This window comes from Anas acuta, chromosome 4, assembly GCF_963932015.1.
Source record: "Anas acuta chromosome 4, bAnaAcu1.1, whole genome shotgun sequence".
In the NCBI taxonomy this organism is placed as follows: domain Eukaryota; kingdom Metazoa; phylum Chordata; class Aves; order Anseriformes; family Anatidae; genus Anas; species Anas acuta.
The window spans coordinates 23,013,727-23,040,687 of NC_088982.1; the positions used below are offsets into that span (position 1 = coordinate 23,013,727).

General features: G+C 37.0%; 1 long non-coding RNA gene across 4 annotated transcripts in view; it reads right to left on the reverse strand.

Annotated features, from left to right (window-relative positions):
• Nucleotides 1-26,961, reverse strand: part of LOC137855688 (uncharacterized) — a 73,724-nt gene that overhangs the window by 36,216 nt on the left and 10,547 nt on the right. For 2 of the 4 annotated variants that reach the window (XR_011095896.1, XR_011095895.1), the window contains exon 2: nt 14,481-14,592. This is a non-coding gene — a long non-coding RNA (uncharacterized lncRNA). Of the gene's footprint in view, nt 1-10,834; nt 13,892-14,480; nt 14,593-26,961 lie in introns of those variants that run through there. The other 2 variants (XR_011095898.1, XR_011095897.1) reach the window with 2 other exon arrangements.

The following is a 26,961-nucleotide window of genomic DNA, read 5'->3' on the forward strand; positions in this document are numbered from 1 at the left end:
AATATGGATTTATGAACACAGAACTTGGTTCTCTCATTCATTTTGCACCACAGTTGCAGCAGCAGTTCTGTTGACTTGAGCTGAACTTCTTTAATGTAATTGAAAGGAATTCCAAGCTCTGTGGAAATTTGTTCTAAAAATGGGTTTGAAATGTTACAGAACTGAAGTCAGTTCTTTCATCAGCTCTCAGATCTCTTAAGGAAGACATTACTGAGTATTGTAGCACAGCTGGTTTTCATCAACAATTCAATAAAAGGCTGTATTGCTGAGAGAACCTGAGCAGCCTTAGTTATAATTTTAAGATTAAAAATTAAGTTTCTCTAGAACTGATTTCCACTAATGCGTTACATAATGCAAAACCTCAGAAGATCTGCTTAGACCTTTTTCACACTTGTACACACATGCATTATCTGTTTTGGAGTAGAATACAAACACTACATTTTCCCACTGAATTTATTCATGAAACAGCAAGGAATCAGCCTATTTTTACTAACTTTTGGTAGACATTGTAATATTTGTTATGTTGTACATACCCAACTCAAGACCAGCCTCAAGAGCTCATGGTTCAGATAGGTTTTATTGTTTTGTTGTGTTTTTTTCCTTCCTCCTCCTCTGTGGACTATAGTAGGACTAACATCTTGGAGTATAAAGCTATTTATGTTCCTACAGCCAGCAGTAAAACAAAAGCCAAACTCAGATATGTCTGTGAGCTCTAATTAAGAGGAAAATAGTATTTAGCAAATATTGCTTTTAAATACAGTTCTGTTTTCTAGTCAAATAAAAGCAAAAAGGTTAGCATGGAACAAGTGCACCTTCACACACATACTGGGAGATGAAGCTTTAAGAAGCACAGATGGTTGCTTCATGGAACACTGTTTTAAAGCTTCTACTGTAGTTGATCTAAAGAGCTGGTCTACAGAAGTGAGACATTAAAGGAACCGTTTTCAACAGCTGTGAGGTCTGCAGCTGCAGTGGGGAACCACAAAACTCTCACTAATTCAGTAGCTTTGCAAGAATCCCTTGATACCATAAGCAGCTAAATGATTACAGGTGATATTAACATAAAAGATCCCAAGGAAAAAAAAAGCATATCACTTAATCACTATCATTTTTTCAATAGCACATACAAGACAACTTCAGGCAGCAGCTTAAGATTCTACTTAAGTAGGATCTGAAAAACACAACAGTGTCTGGCATGGAAGTGCATTAAGTGAAGAAAACGCATACACTGCAAGTCACAGATGGATGCACAGACGTGCAGATGAGAAACTAATGACTGTTTTTATTGGCCTCCAACCAGTGACTGATAAAATCAATACCAGAAAGGTTACAATTGATGATATCCCCTGGTGTTGTGAAGGTCTTCAAGGGCTTCTGAAGGAAAATCTTTGATCCTTGTCAGATGTGTTTATTTTCTAGCATTTCCCACTCCAGAACCATCCAAAAAGTTTGATAAATACAGAAGATGATAAACTTATCTGGCAATCTGAGAAAATATCTTAGTACTTAGGTGTAGAAATGCCCTTGGAAATCTGAAGAAAAAGTGTTTCAGTGTGCCAAGAGTGCAAGCCCAGACCTGATAAAACACACATTTTATTTCATGTAAACTTCAGAAAAAGTAACCCATATCACATGAATCAAGTCCCCAAATGCAAAAAGTCATTCCTGCCAACATGCTAAATAAGGTGCTGCACAGAGGCATATAACACAGACAGAGACGTTGCACAGAAAGCTGCCTTTGTGACCAAAAGTACTTCTGCAGATATCTTCAATGGACTGCTGTCAACATTTATAGCACTGTCATTAGCTTAGCTCTTATGGTACTAGCAATGACATCTGCAAAGCGTGGCAAGTCTGTTAAAATACCCTGCTGCTAGGGCATCTGTCCCTACTACTGCTACCTATACATTATGTAGTAGTAACCCTCTCCTATTCTTTCTGGGTATTTACAGAAATCAAGTGAGAAGAGAACTTTATACCCTCCATCGTTAACTTTTTGTTTACACTTTAGAATAAATCTGATCTTGGTCTTCTTTAAAGGGCATTCCTCAGTGATTTACCACAAGCTTACTCTTTTTCAGCGGTATCTCCTACCGGAAGTTATCAGAAAAGAAATGTAGCTATAAGCATTAGAGATGTTTATTCAGACACAAAAAGCAGCCTCTCTAACCTCTCAAACTTTGTTTCAGCATTTGCTACTGTTAATTTAAAAGCTGAGAAGAGTAGGTGTTCTTCAACAGCGAAGAAGTAAGATGCATCAAAAATCTCCTTTGACTACAGGGAAAATTTTGGCTGGTACTCAGTAGCTGCTACTATAATTAAATTCTTTAAACTTCAACTGTGCTTCAGCATTTTGGAAGAGAGCCTCACACAATGAAGAGAATCATGAAGTGCTTGAAAAAGAACCCCAAGTGTCAGATTAAAACTATTCCTCTCACTCACAGTCCCACTCAAATCTGGGAATGTGTGTGGCATGAGAGATCAGCAAAGGGTCTTCTCACATGCACAATCATGTCTACCTACGTTAAAAAAGTCACTGATCTTGTCCCTCTAGTCTCTTTCAGTCCAAAGACTTTTTTTTTTGGTATAGGTCAAGCTCAAGCAAAGCATTTGCAGGATTCAGGTGATACTACATATACAACTGCAATAGTCCAGTGATCTTCCTGCACCACCTGAAACAACTTGAATAAAACCCTAAGTATTCTTTTGCCATTATTTCTGATGTTTATTCTAGTTCATTTACATTTACCTGAAAAAGAAAAAAAATATATTAAAATGGCTTAAATAATGCAAGCATATAGAGTTAAATATACGCAAGTAACAGGTGAAGTAATTGTTAGAGCCTTCATTGTTGCTCTTACTGATGGCAAAATGTCATCAAAAGGTTCCCAGCAACACTTCTGAAAATAAGTGCTATTCACGGGACTAATTCTTGAATGTGAGAATGGAAAGTTTGGGATCACATCCAGCCTAAGCAGGAAGTAAAGACTGTAGAAGAAAATCACTGCCCTTTCTGCATCTATATGGAAAATACCATGCTTTCTTGCCATGCTGAAAGCTGAAAGGAGCTGGCATCACACACACACCTCTGAGAATTGAAATGTCATGTTCACTCTGGGAGAGAAAGGAATCCTCAGGTGCTCATTACTACTAAAAAGTGTTCCCACAGAAACCAAACCCCAGGCTTTCTCTACATGATCAGCTTTTAAAGGTTAATTAACAATAGTGAGTGATAAAAATTTATAACCTACTGCTTATAATTTTTTAATGATGTGATTTCCAACCTTTTATCTTTGGGCTGATGCTTGAAATTTAAGTCCCAGCTGCTCACATCTCAGAAAACTCCAGGAGAAAAATATATATTTAATATTCTAAACCTTTTGCCCTATGCTGAAGATACAGAACTCATTCATTTTCCATCCCTATTCCCTCAGGACAGATTCTAAGGAACTTTGAAATAAACATCTTCAAAAGTGTTCTATCATTAGTGTGCTACAACACTTTAGCAAGAAAATCTGGAAATAGTACTTCAAAGAATACCTATCATTAGCTTGTTTTTGTAACTCTAGAGGTATCTACCAGTAGAATTTTTGTTTTGCTATAAGATCCTTCTAACACACCTTTCTACAAATAAATGAAGATTTAAAACAAGAGCAATGTTTTAGTTCAGCATTAATTTAGAACCCACAAAAGTCCCCACGTTCTGTTATTTCCAAGGGAGATTTATTTCTTTAGTAGTTCTTCACTTGAAATTTCTTAGTGAAATTTTCTAGTACCTCATAAAATCCAGTGCGGTGGTTCTACCTTGTATTCTTAAATTAAGATATATATTCCCTCACCTTGGACATTCTGTCCAACACGTATAGAAGTGGTAGAAGTGGTAGTATAGAAATGGCAGTTAGACAAACCTCAGAATACGTTTCCAGTTAGCCAAGCTCAAGAAAGACATGCAACCTTGATGTAATATGTTTGAATCTCTGCCACGTCCCCACTACTCAGCACCAGTGACTAAGAATCAAAGACAAAGAAAACTCTGAGAAGAAACAACAATGAATACAAAAAGATCCATGGCCTTCCTGACTTACCTATTATGTCTTTATTGTGACTTAGATGAGGTTAAGATGTTACAGGAAAGACTGTATGTGAAAAAGCTGTCAAGGTGAATGAGTATGAATGTTTAACACTCTTCAAAGCTCAAAATGACTTGCAGTTAAATGTGATTGTAAATGCAGTATTTATCAGTAGATAATCATTCATGGCTTAAAAAAAGTCAGATTTTGTTTCTCATCCAGTTTTGAAAAATTAAATGAATGATAGCTCTTAATACAACTGTGGAAAGCCAAGCTGTAAGACAGAAAGATGAAATACAAATACTGTCATTTTCAGGTTAAAACTGTCTATTTAAAAGATTAATACCAAAACTTAATGATAAAATACTTTTCTAATAAAGAAGAATTCAAGACTACCTGGAATTTTAAGAACTCAGATCATTCAATTAACCCAGAACAAGATCAAGATCCCAACTGTTCCAATGTCTGCTTTCTACTGTTCCAACTGTCAGCTTTCTATACCCACATTGATCCTACAGAACACTTAGCATTTACCATCTACATTTCCTAATATTATCAATTCAACAACAACAAAAAAATTGAATGCTGAGCTCCCCGTCAGTCATTTACTGCACTGGACTTGCTTGCAGCTGAACTAGACTGTAAGAGCCCTACTGTAAAAGTTATTGATATGTTGAGGACGTTGACAGAAAAAAATCATTTGGTCTAGCAATACACTAAAACAAGATAGCAGACAGTGCGTGTACAAGCAATTGACAAACAATTACTCTCACATCTTGAAAGTCTTACCATCTGTTATATATCTACCCGTCTCACTGCATTTTATTTCAAAATTGAGGGAGTGGTCATTGGGCACATGAGTACAAACACAATCACACACGTGCCATTAAGATATTTGGCCATGAACATGTAGCAACACAACCAGAATCAGGCAAGTGTCTGCATTTTTGGTCACTACACTACAGTATAAAACATTTGGACTTATTTTTAATATTTCTAGAAAAGATCAAAAATGATCTAACTATTCACTTTGCTCAACTCTTAACTAGTGGCTAGTCAATTCCACAGTGCCAAATAAGGTTATATGATCATTATTTTGATGGTAATTACCATCATTATTTTGAGGTCTGGTATACTCTTTTTCCCTTAGTTCATTCACATATTTTTTGAATTTGAAATCCTTTCAATGCAGCAAGATTACAATCCTTAATATCAGCATATGTTTATGGTGGGAGAAACAGGTGGAGCTAATGAGAGCAGTACAGAGATTACAAAAGAAGAAAACATCGTATCTTAAATCGCATGCAGAACTGCAAATTCTAGTACAGCAACATTAAAAATTGCATTAAGCTAGAGAGCTCAGCACTTTTCATAGCTTTTTAATACCTATGAAATAAGCTACTTCAAGTTCCCAGAACACTATCCAATTGATGCATAACTTTGTCATACAATTGTCTCTTGCATAAATTATCCTATGTCATAAGGTAATTAGAAATTCCACCTTATTAAACAGAACTGCATTTTGCTTCTTTGAATCAATCTGAAAATAAAGTCTGATTTCAAATTATATATATGCAAGTATTGCACAATTTGCACATGCAGACTTTTCAAGTGTAAACAATAGAAAAGCATCCACAATTCTTTAGTCCCAAGAGAATGGTTCCATTCTTCTGGCTCTCTGCATCTACTCATAGCTTGAAAACATTCATCTACTTGATAACATTTGACTTGCACAATGACCGAATTATCTGGGAACCAATTCTTAACCTAAACATAAAAAATAAATGAATAGAAAGGATTTGTATCAAAATGTAATTATAATGAGCTGGTAGTGTTTGTACATTCACCACAGGAGGGCAATCCTGGTACAACAACAGGAAGGTGTGTACCTGTGCAAGCTTTCATGTGTCCATGTTCCCCACTTCCACCTAACTAGATTAATTTCTCATGGGGGAGTTGTGCCTGTATTATAACTGTGTCCACCATAAAAAGAAAAAAAAAAAAAAAGAAAAAGGGCTTTTTAACTGAGGAACACTTACATAGATTTCTCTTTGGCTTCCATGTTAATAAAGATTTGTTTCTAGACAATTCAGGGTGGGGACAAAATAAGCCCTTTTGGAACTGTTACTGTTGGTTCAGTAAGTATCAATTTAAAAACTACATGAATCATTACCCAAAGAGTTTGGAAATCATCCATTGACCAAGTAGACATCTTCCAGTATTCAGTGGCAGAATATTCTTGATATCAACCCAAAGAGTAATTTACAACACTGTCATAAGGTTTAAAACTAGACAAAAAGGATTTTTTTCTACTTCTACTAGAATTATAATTACTATTCTATTTTATTCTTTATTCACCCATTTCCAAAACAGATCCAAAAATATCTGTGTAAAGTACTGCAAAGACTTCTTATACATTGTGAGTATTTATGAAAGTATTTTGGGATGTAAGTACCTCCCTATGATTGCCCCTTTTTTAATCTAGATGCTTCCATAATCAGTAGTGACTTACTCCAAGATTAGCGACACTTAGCGACACCAATTTCTTCAGCTCACAATTAGCTTGCCTGATATCGGCAACATATTTTTGAATGGCCTCAATTCATGCATAAGATCTCTCTACGTAGATGTTCATAAATTAATTTGTTCTTTCACTGTATTCTAATGGGTTTGTGGACTTAAAGGAATAATTACACCCAATATGAAAGCTGGGCTCAACCTAATAATCCTTCTATATATATTCTCTCAAAGAGAAACATTAGAACGAAAGGGCTAGTGGATGTTTTTTCAAGGACAGTGGAACACCATTTTTGAATTCACTGATATCCATTAGATTTCTACCATGGAAATCATTGAGAAATACCTCATCTCAAACTTTCCTAGCCTCAAAATAACATGATTCCATGTATAGATAGATAGATTCGTTTCATGAAGTGAAACCTTCAAAGCCTCCAGTTAAACTGGAATGTGTTTTAGGGGCCTATGATCCCATCACGTGAATCTGCTTCTTTTGTCTTGTAATAGATTCTGCAAATCTATTTCCATGTTTTGTTGTTATTTTAACCAAGAAAACATTTCACCTTTGCTTTCCACAGACCAAGTCCCCTAAATGCAGTGTTATTTCTGGGATTTGAATAGAAAGAAGGACTTGAAAACAAACAAAAAAATACACTATTACTATTAATGAAGTAACTGAAGATTTCATTATACTGTGATGAAGGTCCTGAATTCTAGAAAATTCTTAGCAGTCATTTTTAGATCAGAAATACTAGTCCTATTATTGATTTTTTTACTGATTTTTGGAGTTTTAGTAACTTTAAAGGCAGCAGTTGTGCAGCAACATGTATCGTCTTGTTCTGTTGAAATTCAGATTATACTTCCAGTTATAAAACAAAAAAAATGAAGTACTGTGAAATTACAAGCTAATTTGACAGAAAATACTATCCTTTTTAGAGATTGTGTGTCTTGGTGTACACATTTTCCTCAATTACTTCCATGCATATAAACAAAGATTTAGGTGCTCAAAGACAAAGAAATGTAGCTCACAAACACTACCAAAACCTTCTCTGTCTGGACACAATGGAAGCTTACAATGGTTTTTTTCCCCAAGTTTTTCCTCACATTTTTCACATTTGTCCCTCTTTAGAGTGACACTCAATCACCCAGAATGACTCTCCCTTATATTAAAGCTTACAATGAGCAAGTATCTGCAGCTGTATACAGCACTATTAAAGAAATTAAACCATAAAAGTTTCAAATATCAGAGACAATGTAGTTTATAAATGAGTGTGATAGACAGAGATCAGTACTTATATGTGTTTCATTTAATTATGGATTTATTCAATAAGTCTCTTGAACCTTATGCTGCAGTTTTTCTAGAATACCATTGTTTTCCATACATTCTATCCTTCCTTTTGTGGATGGGATAAGATTCAAGCATCCTGGTTTCAGGTGGGATGGTTAGTTCTTTTCCTAGTAGTTGGTATGGTGCTGTGTTTTTGATTTAGGAGGAAAATAGTGTTGATAACACACTGATGTTTTAGCTGTTGATGAACAGCAGGCACTTACATCAAATCAAGGACTTTTCAGCTTGTTGTGCTGCCTTACCAGTGTAAGGCTGGGGGTACATAAAGAGCTGGGAAGGGACAGAGCCAGAACAGCTGAACCAAACTGGCCAAAGGGATACTCCTTACCATACATGGTCATGCTGAACAACAGAAATGGGGGGAGTCATTCAAGGCCAGGGGAAGGCATTGCTTGCATACTTGCTGAGCATCAGTCAGCTGGTAAGTAAGTGCATTGTGCATTACTTTTGTTTTGTTTCTTTCTCCTCTCGTTCTTCCTTATTATGTTGTCTTTATCTCAACCCATGAGTTCTTGCACTTTTCACCTCCTCATTTTGGAGGAAGTAACCGTACATACTATTTTTACACCACTGAAGAGGGCATTCATTTCAGGATTTCAGGAATCAAATTATAAGAACAGTATCACAAGTAGCTGTCAACAATTTCTTATTCAAGGACTTACATTATTTAATGCTCCTGACCAGCAAGTCATTATGATTCTTTTCAGTTTCATAAGTGATATTTCTCCAGGTTTATCTTTTTTCACCCCTTTGAAGACATCCTCTTAATAGCATATGGGATTCGTAAGTGCATTATGTTAAATCAATATCTGTCAAAGGCATTCATTTGACTAAAAGCTCTTAATACACTTTTTCTTCATAATCACAGCTCGTGTCTACAGGGAGCAATAAAGCAAGGGTTAGCTTTAACAGAGGTACAAGAAAGTAATCTACATATTTCATTAAATATGTTTTCTTGCAAGTGATACAAGCAACACAGGCCCTTCATTTAAGAGGGTCAGAAGATCATTTGTTGAATAAAATAAAAGCCCACTTCAAGTTGACTCTGATATAGAGTATTAAAAGCAACAAGAAAAGCTCCTATAAGTATATAAGTACACCAGTGCCACAGAACAGCACAGAAGGTACTGAATGCCTTCTTTACCTTATTCTGAGAAGGCATTACCATCCCTCGAGGAAATACAGGCCCAAAGATTGTCGGAGAAGTCTGGAGGAGGGAATAAAACTACCCATGGTTGAAGAGGATCAGGTGAGGGATACTTAGGCAAGTTGGACATACCCATTACTGCTGAGGAAGCTGGCAGATATTTTGATACCAGTCTCAGTCTTTGACTGTGGCAACTGAGGTATCCTGTGACTAGAGGAAAGCAAATATCACTCCTAGCTTCAAGAAAGAGGACACAGGAAACTACACACAGTCAGCCTCACCTCAGCATGTGGGAAGGTGATAGAGCAACTCTTCCTGGAAACTATTTCCAGGCATGCAAAGAGCAAGGGAGTGATTGAGAGTAGTTAGCATATATTCACAAAGGGGAAGTCACGCTTGATCAACTTGATAGCGTTCTACAATGAAATAGCTCTCTTGGTAGATGATGGCAGAGTAGCACATATAGTCTACGTGGACTTCTGTAAGGCTTTTTACTGTCTCCCATAAGATAATCATGGAAAAGCTGTTGAAATATGGGCTGGGTAAGTAGACAGAAAACCATCTGAATGGCCAGTCCCAGAGTAGGGTGAACAAAGATATACAAAGTATAGTTGGAGGCCAACAACAGCAGCATACCAATGGATAAATCTGGTCCAATCTGTTTTAAATTCTTCACTAATTATGACAGGACAAGAGACAGTGTGCACATACTGAAACACTAAAGGTTCCCTCTGAACATCAGCAAGCACTTCTGTACTGTGTGGGTGACTGAGCACCAGCACAAGTTTCCCTAAGATGTTGTGAAGCTTACCTTCCTGGAAATCTTCAAAAGCAATCTGGATGCAGTCCTGGGAAACCTACTGTAAGTCACTCTAGGGGGTTAGACCAGATGACATTCAGCTGTCCCTTACAACCCCAGCCATCCTGTGATAAGTAGAATCAAGATGCAGTGCCAAAAAAAAAAAAAGCCTAGCTGTTATAGTTAGATACGGTTCCAACTGTATCTTCAAGTTTAGTCATACAGCAATAGATATGGAAGTGCAGTCTTGAACATTTTCTGTCTTTTTCATAAACAAAGTACACTTATATAAAACTTGATTTTTTAGACTTCACACTTATGCTTAGTAGGAAATGTAGCCATCAAGTAATTTCTGCCCAGGCTCCTGCAAATAGCTTGATTAAAAAAGTGATTAAATGTAAACCAGAATCATCATCCAAAACTCAAAAGCATGGAACCCTCAGTCTTTCCCATTCAGCTCTTCCCCCAAGGGGGAATGATGAGTAGATGAATAATGTGATCAGCCATCTGAAAAACCCAGACTTGAGCAAGATAGTGAACTGAATGAATTCTAATACCTTTAGCCCAACACAATGAAAGTGAAATGAATAGGCAAAATACCTAAGATTTGAACACAATACCTTGTACTGATGAGTTAAAGATCCCAGATGTTCAAATGTATTCCTAGACAGATATTTTCCCAACAGCTACCCCATTTCTGTTTTCTGACATAGAACCACAGAATCACTTAGTTCGGAAGAGTTTGTGATCATTTAGTCCAACATTTAACCTAGCACTGCCAATGTTTCTTTCATTTTCCCTGTGGTGGGAATACATATTTAAAGTCTACATTTTTGCTTGTAACTACTTAAGAATTTTTTTTTTCTACTGGAGGAGTTTATACTTTGAAGCACATATACAAGTTCGTATTAAACATCGAGTAAAAGTATCGTGAATAAGGTAGTTAAAGTTCTTATTTTTATTAGACACTGCCTCTACACAAAGATCTTCTAAGCTACAAGACAATGAAATACCTCAAAAGGCAAGTTAAACAGATTTTTAAGTTACAGCAAAAAGAAGTATTGATTTTCAATATTTCTGTAAACCTCCTAAAGAGAGTTCTGTAAAATCACAGACTTCATGCAGAACTTCTGCCTACAGTTAGCATTAATGACAATAAATAATGTCTGTTCCTAATAATGACAATGTGGAAATATCATGTGGATTTTTAACAGTTCTCCCTGCAGAACAATAAATGCAGATATGACAAGTACTTTTTCCAGTAATCAGAGCTGATTAATGCAATTATACACAAAACCAAGAAACAGAACCAGAGGGATCTGGATCTTCCCCTGGGTTTCATTTTCTCAACTGGCAAAATATACATTAGGTAAAAGAATGGTGACATGAAAAAACATCTACACATCAGGTTACAGAACAGATATTTCTCTAAAATTCATTTTTTTTTCATATGAATATTAGTGGGTCATCCTAGAACCTGTGGTATAACAATTCAAATATCTGTTTACTTTTTAGAACAACATAGTCCGTTTTTGCTTGGCCTCATACCACCCAGTATTCTTACCTCTTCTGCCTCTCCCACAGAGATCAGGATTTAGATCAAATATAACAGGATGTGTTCAAAATAATGGATATTTACTATACAAGATCATTTTAATATTTATTTTCAGCAATTCCTTATTGCAGTTGTAGACAGAGCAAACGTTGGGAAGCTTAGAAGGAATACGACCACATTTTAAGTGCACATCTTTTAACAATACACTTTCCTAAAATACAGTTCAAAGACAAGAAATGGGATATCACTTCAGAAAAAAAGTTTGAAAGGTTTATATTCTGTAAAGTTAAACTCTTCCAATAATTCAAATGAAAATGCATGATGTTATAAGAGCTTAGAAGACATATAGGTTTAAAGGTATAATCCCAGAGAAACTTGGCAATAAACTTCAAGTTACTCCTACTGGTTTGCACAACCATTTTTTTTATTTCAAAAAAAAAAAAAGACATTTTTACCAAAAAATACAGTGATCTTTTTCCACCAAGTGTACCGTATTGTTCATCATTCACTGAAATTCACAATAATTTGTAGTACTTCGAACATAATCATTCCTCACCATCTCTGAAAACTGATTTAAACTGTTGCCAAAACATCGTGTGTCTAACTTATAAGAAAAAAAATAAGTACTTTACACTGCTTTCTGCATCTCTATAAATGAGCTATTTCATGGAAAAAGACTAGGAAAAATAAAGAAGTAAAGCACTCTGTTATTCCATTCATTCTCCTGGTTATAGCCTGTAAGTGTAAATAAAGGCCTTTATTCCCTAAAGCACAATAAAACAGATGTGCTAAAGGTTATTGCAAACTGAAATCTAAAATTCTTGGTTGTTTTAAGTGAAAAACCTCAGTGATAACAGAGCCATGTCAGTTTTCAGCAGTTAAAAATATGATTGAGGTATTTAGGATTTAGAATTACTCTTTCAGAGTCTGCACTTATAAGATAAGGAATCTTCAAGACAGCTTTTTCTAGAGGCTACAAATCTCTATGGATGCATAGCTTTCAGTTGAAATATCAATTCATATACTTTCCTCTTTCAGCATTATTAATATCAGAGACAGTCTGCTAACATTTAGCAGCCTTTTGGGTTTGTTTACATTAGATTAACATATCTACTCTCCTTTAAGGAGAGTACTACATCATATTATTATTTCCAGCTAATGAATTCCTGGTTAGTAACAGCTTTTATTTAGCTTCTTTGTTTAGCTCAATAAGCTAAACATTTCAAAGTATACTTAACTACTTATTTATGGCATCTTTTTATTTGCTCAGTGATCAGTTTTGTATGATTCTTAATAGTTCTTCACACAACTCTTCACATTCCCTTCTGCACTGACGATGGTCCATTTACATATATATGCAAGTTATTTTATAAACTTAAAAATAATATTTCCACATGGTCTGCAAACAAGCCTTAATTCTACTCATCAGCATTAACGTTTATATTCATTTTTATTCACATCTTTTCCCTTCTCATAGGTCACTGTATGGTACCATAGGCCCCTTGGTGTCTCACAACAGCTGTTCAGCAGTGCCTGAGAGATCTGGTATTCCAGATAGAAACTTTTGCCTTTCCAAGTTTTTCATTCATTTAAGGATAAAATTTTTAAGGTAGACAAATTAAGTATGCTTAATGTGCTTGGTGTTGTTTTTTTTTAACCTGAATTTTCACAATGCAACATTTCAGGAAAAAAAAAAATGCAGGCCTAAGGAAATGTAGGTTCTATGTGGAACCTTGATCTGCAGAAGGAACAAGTTGAAAATCCTTACTATGAGGGAGTACAAAATAAAAGTTACATGCAAAATGCTGGGAGAAAAATTCAAGTTAGACTACTAACAGAGGTATCATCCTGCAAGTGGCATTCAGACTGTAAACCAAGGTTATAACATTTGGTGCCTTCTTCAGTGATATTCCAAGTGTGTCTATATATACACAGTCTCAGCCTTGATCAGTAGCTCTATAGTAGTATTAATTAGAACTGATTGACAACTTCTGTTTTTTAAACGATGCATTTCAGTGCTAGGGCTGTGGAGGGTCAAGTCTCTAAAGAGAAACACACAGGAGCTGTCACAGCCACGTCTCCTGTTCCTGTCCTACAGCATCCAGATGCTGTCTCCCACAAGTGGTTTAACACTCCTCTCAGATTTGATTTCTCATTGCCTTTTCACAACACAATGACAGTGGATGATTAAAGAGTGGGACACATACACCTACCTTCCCAACCTTTTGGTTTTCAGGCGAACATTTGAACACCAATGAAGAACGTTAACCCTCTATAACCCACAGCAAAGGCCATACAGATAATCCGTTACAGTAAGCTGTAAACATGCACAGAAGTTCAAATCAGGAATAAGAGGAATGATTTCCATCTAGCAGAGGAAGAAGCTCCCTTCTGTCCAATGCTAGTTATTTATAGGGGGTATTTTGAACATTTAAAAGTTATCTGTTTCTATTGTCTGAAAAAAAAAGTTTTCACTGTTCTCTAAACTGAAAACATAGTAACACAAGCAAGAAAGTGTAAAAAACTTAAGCTGAATAAGAAACATTGCAACTGATTAGTTTTTCATGATCACAGCCCAGTCAAGCTCTAGAAGCTGTTCTGTGCGTTGGTCACCTCAGAGCTAACAGCTTCTGCCCAGGAATGTAGTATGTGGCAATAAGAAATGTAAATTCAGTCTGAATAATTGACAACTTTTTTTTCTAACCTCAGGCCAGCGATTCAAAACCATCCCAGCTTGTTAGGGGACAGAAGTTGTTTTAATTTACCATCTGTTGAGTGGCTTTCCTGAAGCATGTCAGTGATCTATTGAATTCAAAGCTGATGTGTCTGTATCACAGCATGCTCAGATGCCATTTGACAAAGCATCTTGTTGCCAGACACAGGCACAATAGATATTTCAGGTTCCTCTTTTCCTTCACTAACTCTTACAAATAAGAAAGGGTAAATATAACTGAAATATGCATGCAAAGCTGGTACAGTGGGTGTCCAATTTTCTTTGGTTTCAGAGGAATATAAAGCACAAAGCATCAATTCATCACTGTTACCTGTGTGGTGCCGAAGAATCCAGGCAAGGGGGTTGTTCTAGCCGTCATCCTTATGTTCAAGGGGGTGCACAGTGTCAGGCCTTTCCTGGCCCTCATCTGGCTTCAAGTGCCCCTGGGGTACAAGACTCAAGGTCATACCCTGCGACCCTTTGGAATATCTCAAAGTTCACTTTAAAAAACTCACATACACAAAGTCCCAATGAAATCACCTGGTAAGATTCGATGGTTTCCTAACACTATTTTAAAATGTATCCTTAATGGAATATTACAGTATGTAATCAAATAAAAGGCACCTCTTAAGGTTTTCTAAAAGCCTTTGGTTGTTTTCCCAGAAAAGGAGATAGATACATTTTCCAAGTTTATTTGGCTGTCTTCAGTCACTTTCCATTTAAACCATATTTTAAATTGCATCAGGTTTATTTATGTCAAGAAATTGAATCAGATAAACAACACAGCTATGTGTATTCAAATTAAATAGCAGAAGTATCTAACTCAAGGAAGTAGTTGGAACAGTAGGCAGTTCTGAGCTTTGAAGATCTTGAAAAAGAAAACAAAGGGAAAAGTATGTAAGACCTTAAGATCTGAGTCGTAAAAACACAGATAATTAGGTACAGAAAAAGCAAAGAATAGTAAATATCTGAGCTAAACGTTGCCTCAGCTGCAGCGTGTTCAGGGTCTTCCAACTTTTCTTCCAGGAAACCTTCTGTTTTTTATTTTTTCAGAGGCAGATTTGCTTTAAGCAAGTACCACATAACCACTAACACCACACAGAGCTTTGATAAATAGCACTTCTGTATCACCCTACATGCAGGTCTTTAGATGTACATTGAGCTGCTTGACAGTTTGAGACAGAGGTAAATCACCCAGCTGATATTTCTGATACAAAGCTTTAACATCCTTCAAGTGCAGAAATGGAAGGCCCAGATAGTAAGAATACCTATTTTCTTGTCCTTCACTTGAGCTGTTGGCCTTAGAAAGAATAATCCACAGTTAAATACCAGGGAGTCTGATGCAGGGTCACTGACAGCCTGTGCATATCCTACATGCCTGGCACCAACAAGGATCCAAGACAGCCCAGTTCTGGTGCAGATGCCTTAGGAGGCCCTAGATACCTGAACAGGATCTCCATGCAATTCTAGCGGACCAAAGGTGTCTGTATGGACTCACTGTTCTAATCCTGCAAAAAGAAGTCGGAGCAGATTTTTTCCCCATCACCTTACAGAAATCTGAGCCTATGAGAACTACAGCCCCGAAGCTGCCTACAGACTTCATAATAAACCAGAGTACACTTTTCAGGTCTTCAATATTTCAAAAGCTACAGGAGTTATAATTATAATAATTGAAAGCTAAACAGCATCAAAAACACAGTATTTGTTTTAATACAAGATATTGTTGTCTTCATTCTCGCACCCAGGACAGATCAAAACAAAAAGGGAAAAAAGTCAAGGAAAGAATAGACAACTGAGATATTAAAAAGGTGAGGTAGGTGACAATGGCTGCTGGGCAGCAAAATACAAGTCAGCTTTTGTTATATCTTCGTCCTCAGTTTTGTCCTAAGTTAAGTTGCGACAAGTTTGATGTTTCTCACTTCTTGTGTCTCACTTCTCACTCTCATGTGAGAGTCTGCTTTACACCTCCAATTCGTGATGCTCTCACACCTGTCAGTTCAGCCTTCTCTCCTTTGTCAACTGGCACATATCTTCAATGAGTGATAGCCAGCTAAATTTCAGTACAGACAAAATAGACCCAACAGCACCTTCTACGTTTTCTCCATGTTACTTTTTGACAAACCTTTTTTCATTATTCACTCCTGCAGCAAAACAGCCTTGTGTTTTATATCATATCCAGTAAATTCTTGCTAACGTAAAAGCTAACACTTTTTCTTTGTCTCATGGACAGTAGCGATCATTTTCTAATCATAACTTAATCTCAGTATCATTGGTTTCTAGTAATCAGCTGTTCAACCAGTCTTTGTTCAAACCACATCCATTTTTTTTATTTTTATTTATTTTTTTTTTTTTTTTTTTTTTTTTTACCATCTACAGTACTTTCCCCTGTATTACGATATCAGGTTAGGTTCGGTCTTAAAGGCTTACCATCCTAAATTATTTCTTGGACCTCGCCTTCTGTCACGACAGCTTACTCAGAAATGCCTCTTTGCCTCCTTCTCCTGCTACTTTCACACTTCCTCCACACTGCCCACTCTGCAAAGAGAAAGCCTTCCACTCCAGTATGCCATCCCCCTCCCACACACATTCTCATTCAAATTCCTCCTGAGAGCTATTTTTGGTCAACCTTAAATAAGTCACATTGCTTCAAGCCCAATATTTAGCTGAGCAAATGCTGAAGATTAACGTGAAAATCCAGCCACAATTACATTCCTATTTCTCCTCTAACAGAGTTCCTCCCTGTAGTCAGTTTCCCAAAATCACTGCTTCTTCTTCCTGCCCTCTGAATGATACATTTCTTGCTTCTGTGTAGTCACTACTCTGCCAATGCATAAATCTGTCTAAAAAAAACATACTTCTGTCAAGCTGCTTATTCCATCTCATAAGTGATTTGTGATTTAATTACAAATCGTTGTAGAGTTCACTCGCAGCATCGGTACTGGAAGTTCTCAAAGCAGAGACAATTCCCTACATCTGCTGAGATCAGATAGAGGAAATGTTCATTCCAAGTCATTCAGGCCTACTCTTCATTTTTACACTGTACTTTTAAAAAAGTTTAATAATATTGAAACATCTATTACATAAATAAACCAAGAGAAATGAGATTCCCTAGGTTTTAAAAAAAAAAATCAGACTCATGAATGTTCCAAAAAAGGTAACAGAAACAAGTAAATGCTCCTTCAGGAAAGGGTAGACAGTGGGTTTAGTAGCTATATATTTGATTTTAAACCAGAATAAAAATATTTCAGGATGCGGAAAAGTGATCAATGAGAACTGTAAGATCTTCTGTTGTACTACATGTGCAGACAGTAAGTTTTGTTTTCTTAGCCTTCCAATGTGAAGGCTGCATACGTCTACTCAGAGACATGTGAAAGAAGTCCCTTCTCATTTGCATTGTAAATGCACATAGCCTACTCCCACAACGAACACCAAGAGCAAACCTTATATAGCAATCCCGAACAGATTTCCTTGCCACAGCAAATTCAGTGCCTGCTGTCACTGCAGCACTTCAGAGAAACAAGTTTGAAGCGTTACTCAAATAAGTTAAGAATCCATTTTAATACAGGAAGTCTTACTACACTAAAGTTAAAGTCCAGTAGTTCATTGTTCTATCACTTTATGAATTTCTTAATTAAAATGAATAGAAATTGCTTGCCTGTTTAACACCAGCAAGATGTCCTCCCACTAGTCCTCTAGGGAGGTAGAAGAGGGGCTACCCCACAAGTACATTACTATTTCTCCTTCCTGGATGGACAGCTTTTTGGTACTGAATGAAAAATAAATACAGACCAAGCAGGGTGTTCCAAAGAAAGGATTTCATAAGTGTTTAGTTATATGATGACATAAGTGTGTTTCTTTTGATCCTGTGTATAAATAAATGCTATTAACTCACCACTCCTGGACTTTAGCTCAGAAGAGCTGCTGACTCCTTATTCAGCCTCAGCAGGATCTGTTCTTATGTATCACAAAAACTCTGCAGTAAAAAAAGTATAATGCAAGGACTTAAAAAAAAAAAAAAGACTAATCTTGTATATCACCTTTCCTCAGAGAAGTAGTATCTGCATGTTTTCCTTCACTCTTAAAACTATACACACAGGGTCTCACAAAGCATAGATTTTTTTTTTTAATTTGTTGTTGCACAGATACCACTGATGTCTCATAGCAGCTACCATTTTGATGCTACCTGAATACAAAGGAACACACTGCAGTTTTCTGCAGCTGTTGGACCACTTTTAAGAGGTGTCCATGAAGAACACAGATTCAATACACAAATCTAATCTCATTTTCACAGATACTCAGAAGTAACAGACCTCTTCTAAATCAAAACTAATGCAAGTTGGGGTTTGACTTCATTTCATAGCTATTACAGCCCATTTGGGTGCACCCAAGCATTTAGTTGAGGAACAGATACTATTTCTCATGGACATATGCAAAGCATGTTTTCCAGGCTACTCTCCCATCATTAAAATGGAAGTCTGCAATGTGTAAGCTGCCTACCCCTCCTAAACCCCTTGGTAGCACGGCAAGGCACAAGATGCCAGCCAAGCTGTCAGACTGATTCTTTACCCATTGAGCCTCTTCTGAGGTGCCTCTGACCTGGTCAGGAAAGTCAAGTGTAAGGGCCATAATCCTGAGGAGACTTTCTAGTAGAATAAGTCATTATCCACAGAGGGAGAAAGTACAGCTCTATGACTGGGATCACTAGGTTCAACACACCATTATAAATAAAAGCAGAAACTTCAACTGCTCACCAAAAAAAAGAAAAACCTTCTTGCTCAAATCCATTTACAGAAAACAGGGTTTAATTAATCTTTTTTTAATTAAAGTGCAAGAAGCTGATTTTTATTTATTTTGAAGACTGTGTGAAAGCTTTTGTGAGGTGAGTGGCTCTTAAAAGGGCATGAAAGCAGCAGGCAGTAAGGTCAGAGTGACCTGATCTCCCCACAGCCACCAGCATGCAAGAACATAAAATAACATAAAAAACACCGCAGTGTCCAACCTACAACATTATAACAACAAATCTGTTAGTGCAATCAAAGCCAGGCAACTTCAGTTCAAGAGGTTCTGCAGCTCCTCAGGTGCTCTGACTTCAGTGATGCTGGGGAAGATAGCACTGAAGACAGAGCCACCATCATTCTTGGAAGTTGATGGCTGTATGCAAGGTTGCATGTTCAATCAGAGAAGGCAACATTAGCAAGCTAGAACACAAATTAAAAATTGGGACCATTTACCATGGGCTAAGAAAATTAGCACATGTGGCCTGAGCCATGTGAGATGGTTTAATTGCCTTTGGCTGTGGCGTGGGGAGCTAACAGCATGTCAATGAACAACTGCTGAACATTTCTCCGGACAGCATAATTTGATCTTGAGGTGATGTCAGTAAAAGGTGGGCCAGCCTTCCACAGTAATTTTTACTTGAAATGTTTGAATTTATTAATAATGTAAACTGTATTTTATTCTCTGCAATGCCTGAGGCACCTGTTGGAGGACAACACTCAGCAACAGTGACATGCCACAGTAACTCTACTGATGTTGCAGATTGCACGTTTTATAAAGACATTGTGTAACATCGCTCATGGCAACAGACAGCAAAATCTATATCACATGCCTGGAGTCACATCCTGTAACCGCTGGAATATAAGAAAAACAGAAAATAAGAAGTTGTCAGACAGCTACTGCCACAGCTCACATCACACAAACAAATGCTGCCTGATGTCAGTGGATCTCTTGTACGAGGAAGATTATCCCTACAGTGTAATTTCAAATGGCTTTCATCTCTTACAGCAAATGTATTGGGCTCAACTCAAAAGCTACTGGGAAAGTAGCTTCTCTTCAGCTTCATTATGTGTAAATAGGAGTTATAAACCAGGACTTCAAAAACCTTTTTATTGGCTTTTTAGCTGTTGCAGCAAGAGCACTTGGCATCAGCCAATACTGCTTCTCTATTGCCTTGTGTATCACTCTGAAGAGGTCTGCAGAGCACTAACAATATAATTTTTCTTACCCAGGAACTTCTATTTTCAGCTTCAAATTCATATCTATTCCCATCCTCACAACTCACCTCATATCACATAAATTCATTAAAAGAATAGACAGGACTTGCTCTCCCCAGCTGATGTAACCCACGAGAGGTCCGTATCCCATGCAGGTCTGAATTCAGAGCTGCAAAGCATACACATGGCAGAAGGGGCACTGCCTTCACGAGGAACACTAAATTCTCTTGCCTGCTTGTATTGTTCGGACTAGCTACCAATAATCTCCCAAACAAACATTTTTACAAATGCCTTTATGAAATTTGCAACTTGAATGAATGCATCCACATCTTTCTTCATCTCCTCCATATTCTGTATTCAGCACTTCACCTTACTCCTTCCCATAGGATTTTCCAGTTTAGCAATATTATTGCATTCCAAAGATCTTAAAAATCTTTATCATTAGAATCAAGTCATCTTGCTATAGACACTGGGAAAAGCAATATAATGACAGATATACTGATTATGGCATATGTCAGCCTAACCCTTCTATCAGATGCTTCATATCACCCTTATTAGTCACCCTTTATTTCTGATCATAATATAAACATTCTGAGAATTAATTTTTATGTTCCACCATTTTGCTCCTGTGAGCTGCTCTTCCTTTTTCTTTTTTCAATCTGTGGAAACTTCACCTTAAAATTTTAGGTTCAGAAGATTTTTATTTTTATTTTCCTTTTTCAACTGCAATCCTTCCCCTCCCATTCCTCACCTTAATTGCCATGCCCTATCTGCAAGGCACATGTTTTGGGCATTTTCAAAGTCTGTTCATACAACACAGTAGACTGAGATGCTTTTTGCATTTGTTATAAAACAAGTGACACATTTTAATAAGACTAAAAACTAGACAAACCGTAAACAAATCTTAGTCAATTTGACTTCAGAAAAATGTGTAAGAGGAATAATGTCTATTAAGAACATAACCTGATTAAACTATTCAACCTGAAGTAAGTATAGCAGGGACCATAACATGAATCAAGAATGCAAGTTAAAAAAAAAGAAGAACAGAAAGAAGGTTATAGGAGCTGAAGTCCCTAAAGTCCTGAGGGCTCTAGGGCATGATAAATATTTGGCCTGACATAAAGTATCTGGTCTCTGAGTTGAGGTTATTCAAAGTGCAGACTGGAAGAGTAGTAGACTGGAGTTCATACTATTGAAATACAGTACACATTCATTACAGTTATAGTTTTGTATTAGTTCAAACATTCTTTATATTTTTATTCTGAAAAGCCTTTATTTTTCAAAGAAAGCCCATACTCACCAGTATTGCAAATTCCAGTCAATTTTTCAAATGATTAGATCTGATGATAGACAGAAGCCTTACTACCAGCTCCACTACCAAAGCAAAGCCATAGTACTATAGGATGCAGCAGAGTGATTTTTCATGAGCAGTGAGGTTTATATATATATTTTAAAACTAATAGCAACTCATTAAGTTTGCCTGGGCCCTCCCAAACATTAAGAAATACTTGTACATTCTTCCATGCAGAGGACTTGGAGACTGTTCTATCTTGTATAAACATAGATATGAACTTAGGTGCATTTAGATGCTTAGTAGGGAAAATGTTAGATTATCTGATATCTATCTACAGATACACTTCGCAGTAGAACCAATACATACCTTTGGTTGCAAAATCGGTATGGTCATGACCAAACATGGCTATCCGACACCTAAAATGCTGTTGCCTTAGCTTTATATTGTGTGCATGTTTTGTGTTGCATGTTTCTGTTATCCTGCTTTCTAGAAGTTGGGTTTTTGGTTTTAAGATGCAATTATGTGACAGTTACGTAAGCAGAAGGTATAGAGAAAACTGACCCAGACTCTTTTGCAAAGTGTACAGAAGCAGGCAAATTGTAACAAGGGAAATTCTGTTTATGTATAAAAACTTTACTATGATAGTGGTCAAATACTGGAATTGGTTGCCCACAATGGCTGTGGAAACTATCCCTGGAAATGGTCAGAATTCACCTGTGCAAACACCAGATTGTTCAGGGGAGAGTTTTGAGCATCTCCAACTTCCTGCTTGACACCCAAAGAAACCTCCACAGCTGTTTCAAGCTAAATTAGCTGTCAGTTATTGAATCAGATTAAGTCAAAGGACCATTTTAGCCCATAAATATATCAAATGGCTGCAGTCTAAGCAAAGAGCAGGCTACAAATTACCAATTCTTCTTTTATGTTGGGCACTCCTGAAAACATGATATCTCTTTTTCGTAATCCTTCAAGGAGTAGCACATGCAAACCATTGTCATAATCTGAAATAGGGCCACAAGGCTTGTTTCCCTGATCAATTATCTTTCATTTAAGCTTTTGTGATGTTCTTAGTGATATAAGAAAGTATTTTACAGCTTTTTAACAGCGTAAGTTCCAAGTGCCTTGCGGATACTGTTGGTTATTTTAATTCATGTTTGCTTTCCATGATATAGATGTTGATAATTCCTCATCAGTTTGCAGCAATGATCCCTGTAAAGATATAAGGTCTTAAGTACATAGCACCTACATAATTCCTAATACTATTGTTATGCACACGGTGAGGTTGTTTATACCACAAAGCATTTCAGCAGCCAGAAAAAGTCAGTTGTACCAGAGACCAGAGTTCTCTCCTCAGTTGAGCAATGCTGTGCAAGTACAATGCCTAGAAGAGATAAGACTGAAAACAAATCCTCAAGCACACAACTGGGACCAGAGGGTGAGCACCTGCACTCTAGAAATCAGCTACAGGAAAGCCACAGGGTGTTTTCTCAATAATCTTTATTGTTTTTTCTTCAAGGCCAATATTGTACATTTTACTAGAATTGGAACAATTATGTTATAAATTCCAAAGCAGGAAGAGATTTAATCCACATTTTCCAATCTCTGAAAGTAGAAGTTTTCATTCTCAGAATGAGTAGAGAATAATAATAAAATTGAACTGACAAAGCACAACACATAAGTATGACTTGTATTAGCACCTGGTGACTTGAAAAAGTTGTCTGTGATTGTTCCAGTTTGAATTTTAAAATTTATCTCCTAAATCTATTTACACCAAAAAGCTGCTTAGGAATATTTAACAGATTTTTTCTTTTAAATTATTTCAGTTCTTTCCAACATGGGATGAGAAATCCCTCAAGAGTTGAAACATTGAGGAAAATGTTTCATTAACTTTCTCTTCTAAAGTTCTTTTTCTAGAAGTTGATTGAATTTAAGAGGCTAAGAGAAACAAAATGCTATTACTGAGTTACTCCATACACACACTTCAAGCCCCTTCTAATCTTTTTGTCTAAGCTTCAATGATAGGTGTGCCTAGCCAACTAGCTGAGCCTTTTTCTTTCACACCACCATAGAAATTAAGTTTGAGAGCACGCCAGTCCCCCCACTTGCTTTTGCTGAGCAATACTGCTAAGGCAGCCAGTTGGCTCAAAGTTAAAGCTGAAGGCCAACGTGCAGATAATACAAATTCAATGTAACTTGGGTTAATCACAAGTTGAAGCTAATGTAGTAAGACAAATGAAGTATTTGAATCTGTTCTCCTTATACTTCAGCTCATTTTTCCAAGCACAATGGTCCTGGTCAGCTTGAGCAGAGACACAGCCCAGCAGACCACACTTTTCTTCCAGATTCACATTTCCTCCATCCCTCTGGGAGGACTGACAACAATGCCCTTGTTGGTTGGGATTCACTTCAGCTAACTTTCAGACAAAGAGATGCCTCTGGTGTAAACTTCAGTGTTCCCCCTACCCACCTGTATCCACCAAAACAATGAAGTGAATCATAGTGGTTTTTTTTGTTGTTTTTTGTTTTTTTTTTTTAAAGGGGTGATGAAAGAGGAGATATAAACTACTCAACCTCTGACTTTAGAAGGGGTGGCCTAACTCCTGCTTCTTCAAAACCTGACATTGGATGAGCTAGATCCCACCTTATAGAGTTGTTGTATGTCAAAACTCAAAAGATAAAGGTAAATCCACATGAGGACAGGAATCTGTCGTCCTGTAATCTCCCCAAAGCAACTCAGTGAGGAGAGAGTGTACCCCTTGAATAGTAAAGTAGAAGAAGGGGATCATGACAGCTCCATGGGCTCCTATCAGCTCCAGTAACCTTCAGAAAATAAGACAGAAAACCTCCCCACCCTCCCGTTGCATACTGGTTGCCACTTTTGCACAGCCCTTCCATAGAGCTATCTGGACTCTGTGTTTAGGCATTTATGCTTTGTAGCTTCAAGTCCACAGTATTCTTGGCAATTGTTGACCATTGTTAAGGCCACAAGCCTGTAAAAGGGCTCTCGGGAAACATTCTTTATTCCCTGCATCTGAAGTGTTGTGATATGCATTTAGTTACAACACATATGATAGTTGTCTGCTTTTTTGGTAACTGAAATCATTATCAGCAAAAATAACACAAGAAAGGCAAGAAATGAATAAATCACTGATTGCAAACCAGCACAAAGCCAAAAATACTATTCCGTTTTTCCCTTTAGGATCATGATTAAAATCCCCACTTCCATATGGGGTGGACCAAATTTACTAACTTTGGGAATGTTAACAGAAAACTGTTGGAAGGATTAAATGCTCAAACATAGAATGAATTTACTGTAAGTGACTCATGCCTGCACTTCAGGAAGCTTAGGTAATATCTTAACTCATTTCTCATTTGGAAGTGAACTTTTTTGCTTATGAGATAATTATGAAAGTAGAACTATAATCCTAATGATGCTGATCCTAATCTTAGGGGGGTTATTTTGAGCATCTCCAAATCTGATTGCATTCAAATCTTTAGACCATTAAAGCAACCATTAATTTCACTCTATATTTAGGTCCAGATTTTTTGAAAAAAACTTTTTTCCCCTTCTCCACCAGTTCTGGAAAAATAAAGCTCTAAAGCAACCTGCATCAAACGGCACTTTTTCAGCATTTTTTTTTTTCAAATCATCTAAGCAATGACACCTATATACAAATATGGATTGGTTTATTTTACAGATATTTAACTTACACACAGGCACCAGGATTGAATGCACTAAGTCAACGTAGCAGCCTCACTAACCATTTTCATATCAAGTGATCCCTAAGCAATGAATTAATTCCACCCCCCACAACTTCCATTAACATTATGCTGAAGACTACACTTCTATACATACCTAACAAATAAAAGGCTTCCACTTCTAACTTCAAATCCATCAACAATTATTTGGATCAGACATGCACGTATTACTCCTCAGCGAAGCTGTCAGGATAGGAACAGCTTCCTATTTGCAATATCACACAATAATAGAAATTGCTAAATACTGTGGCTATTGCTAAGAACAGAGAACACAGACATGCTTAGCACTTAGAACTTCCCTAAAAAGAAGCAGGTTCCAGCCTAAACCCAGCACAGGAGTCTTCACTGATTTAAAAGAGGAAACACAGTGGGTGAAGCAGCTGTTCTGCCTTTTTCATAACACCTGTGATGTGTTATCTTTTTCCAGACACTGACATTTAGGCTGTATCTGAGAGCATATCCATACAATATGATGCAGTGCCTCTGTAAATCTGTGTGAGGGTGCTTAGATTATCACACAATTACAGATGCATCACAGGAGCATAGCATTGGGGATAAATAGCCCTGTTGAAAAGCAGAAGGTATTATTCACAGGAGTGTTGGCTCCTTGTTCAGCAGATATGCCCTAAACCTGGGTAATATTTAAAATACATTGCTTTTCCTTATCAGCCATGAAGCTAACATTTTGCTAGCAGTTTCCACAAATCTTTCATTAAAAATCTGATCTAACAAAAGAATTAAATTCAGCTTTAACTTAAAAAATTTAGAGCACCTTTGGTGCCACTTTCTTAAAAGTGGCAAATGTTTTGGTGGTTGTTCCTGCTGTGAACCAAAGCCCTCTTGTGCTTTTGAGAAAGGCAGTGTGAGTGCCAGGGATGTGTTTACTATTGATGAGCAAACCCTTACTTCTGGTTATGTTTTACTAAGTGATTTTTTTTTCCATTCATACATGACATGAGACAATTAGAAAACCTTGTTTCTACTTGCACTAAATGGATCGGTTCCACAAGCAAATAGATTTACTAAGGTCACCTCTTCCCGGCAAAGTGTTGTATATGCATTTAAAATGTTTTTCAATCAAAAAAAATCCATATCAAATTGAGAGTGATCTTAGTACCTTTTAGTTATTATCAAAATTACTTGGTGCGTTCTGGAAATGGTATTGCTAGCAACATGAGAATAAAAAAATGGACAACTGATGTGGCTGCAAATAAATTCTGATTATAGATAATAAAGTTTGATTTAACATGTAAATATATTCCTACAAATAAAGTTCATCTGGGCTACTTGAGCTAGATTGTACCTATATAGCTTATCTATTTTCATGCTAAACTCCTCCTTACTACAGTGTTGAAACAAATGGAAGGTTGGCTTATCTAGTATTATGTTGAAATATACTTCTGTCCTTTATTGTATGTTTCCTCATAGCTTAAGAAATTCACAAGTAAAAAAGGCAGCAGGGACTACAGCTACTGAATCCTGCATGCACACTGCTCAGCACCTGCACACCAACGAGGAGATATAGCTGGCCTGTAGCTGCTGCATCGCATCCCTGACCTCTGGCACCTATCCCACATTTCTGTTCGCATGCAGGGCTAATTTCCAAAGAATTTCAGGAATATTTACACCATTAAAAAAGACAAGTCCGAAGAATTAAAGTTCGTGCCCCACGTTCCCCCTGCATCCCCTCCCAACTTCTTTGCCATGGCATATCCCTTCCACTTCAATCCACAGTTCCACTCCAGGGTGGAAGTAGCCTGCAGTAG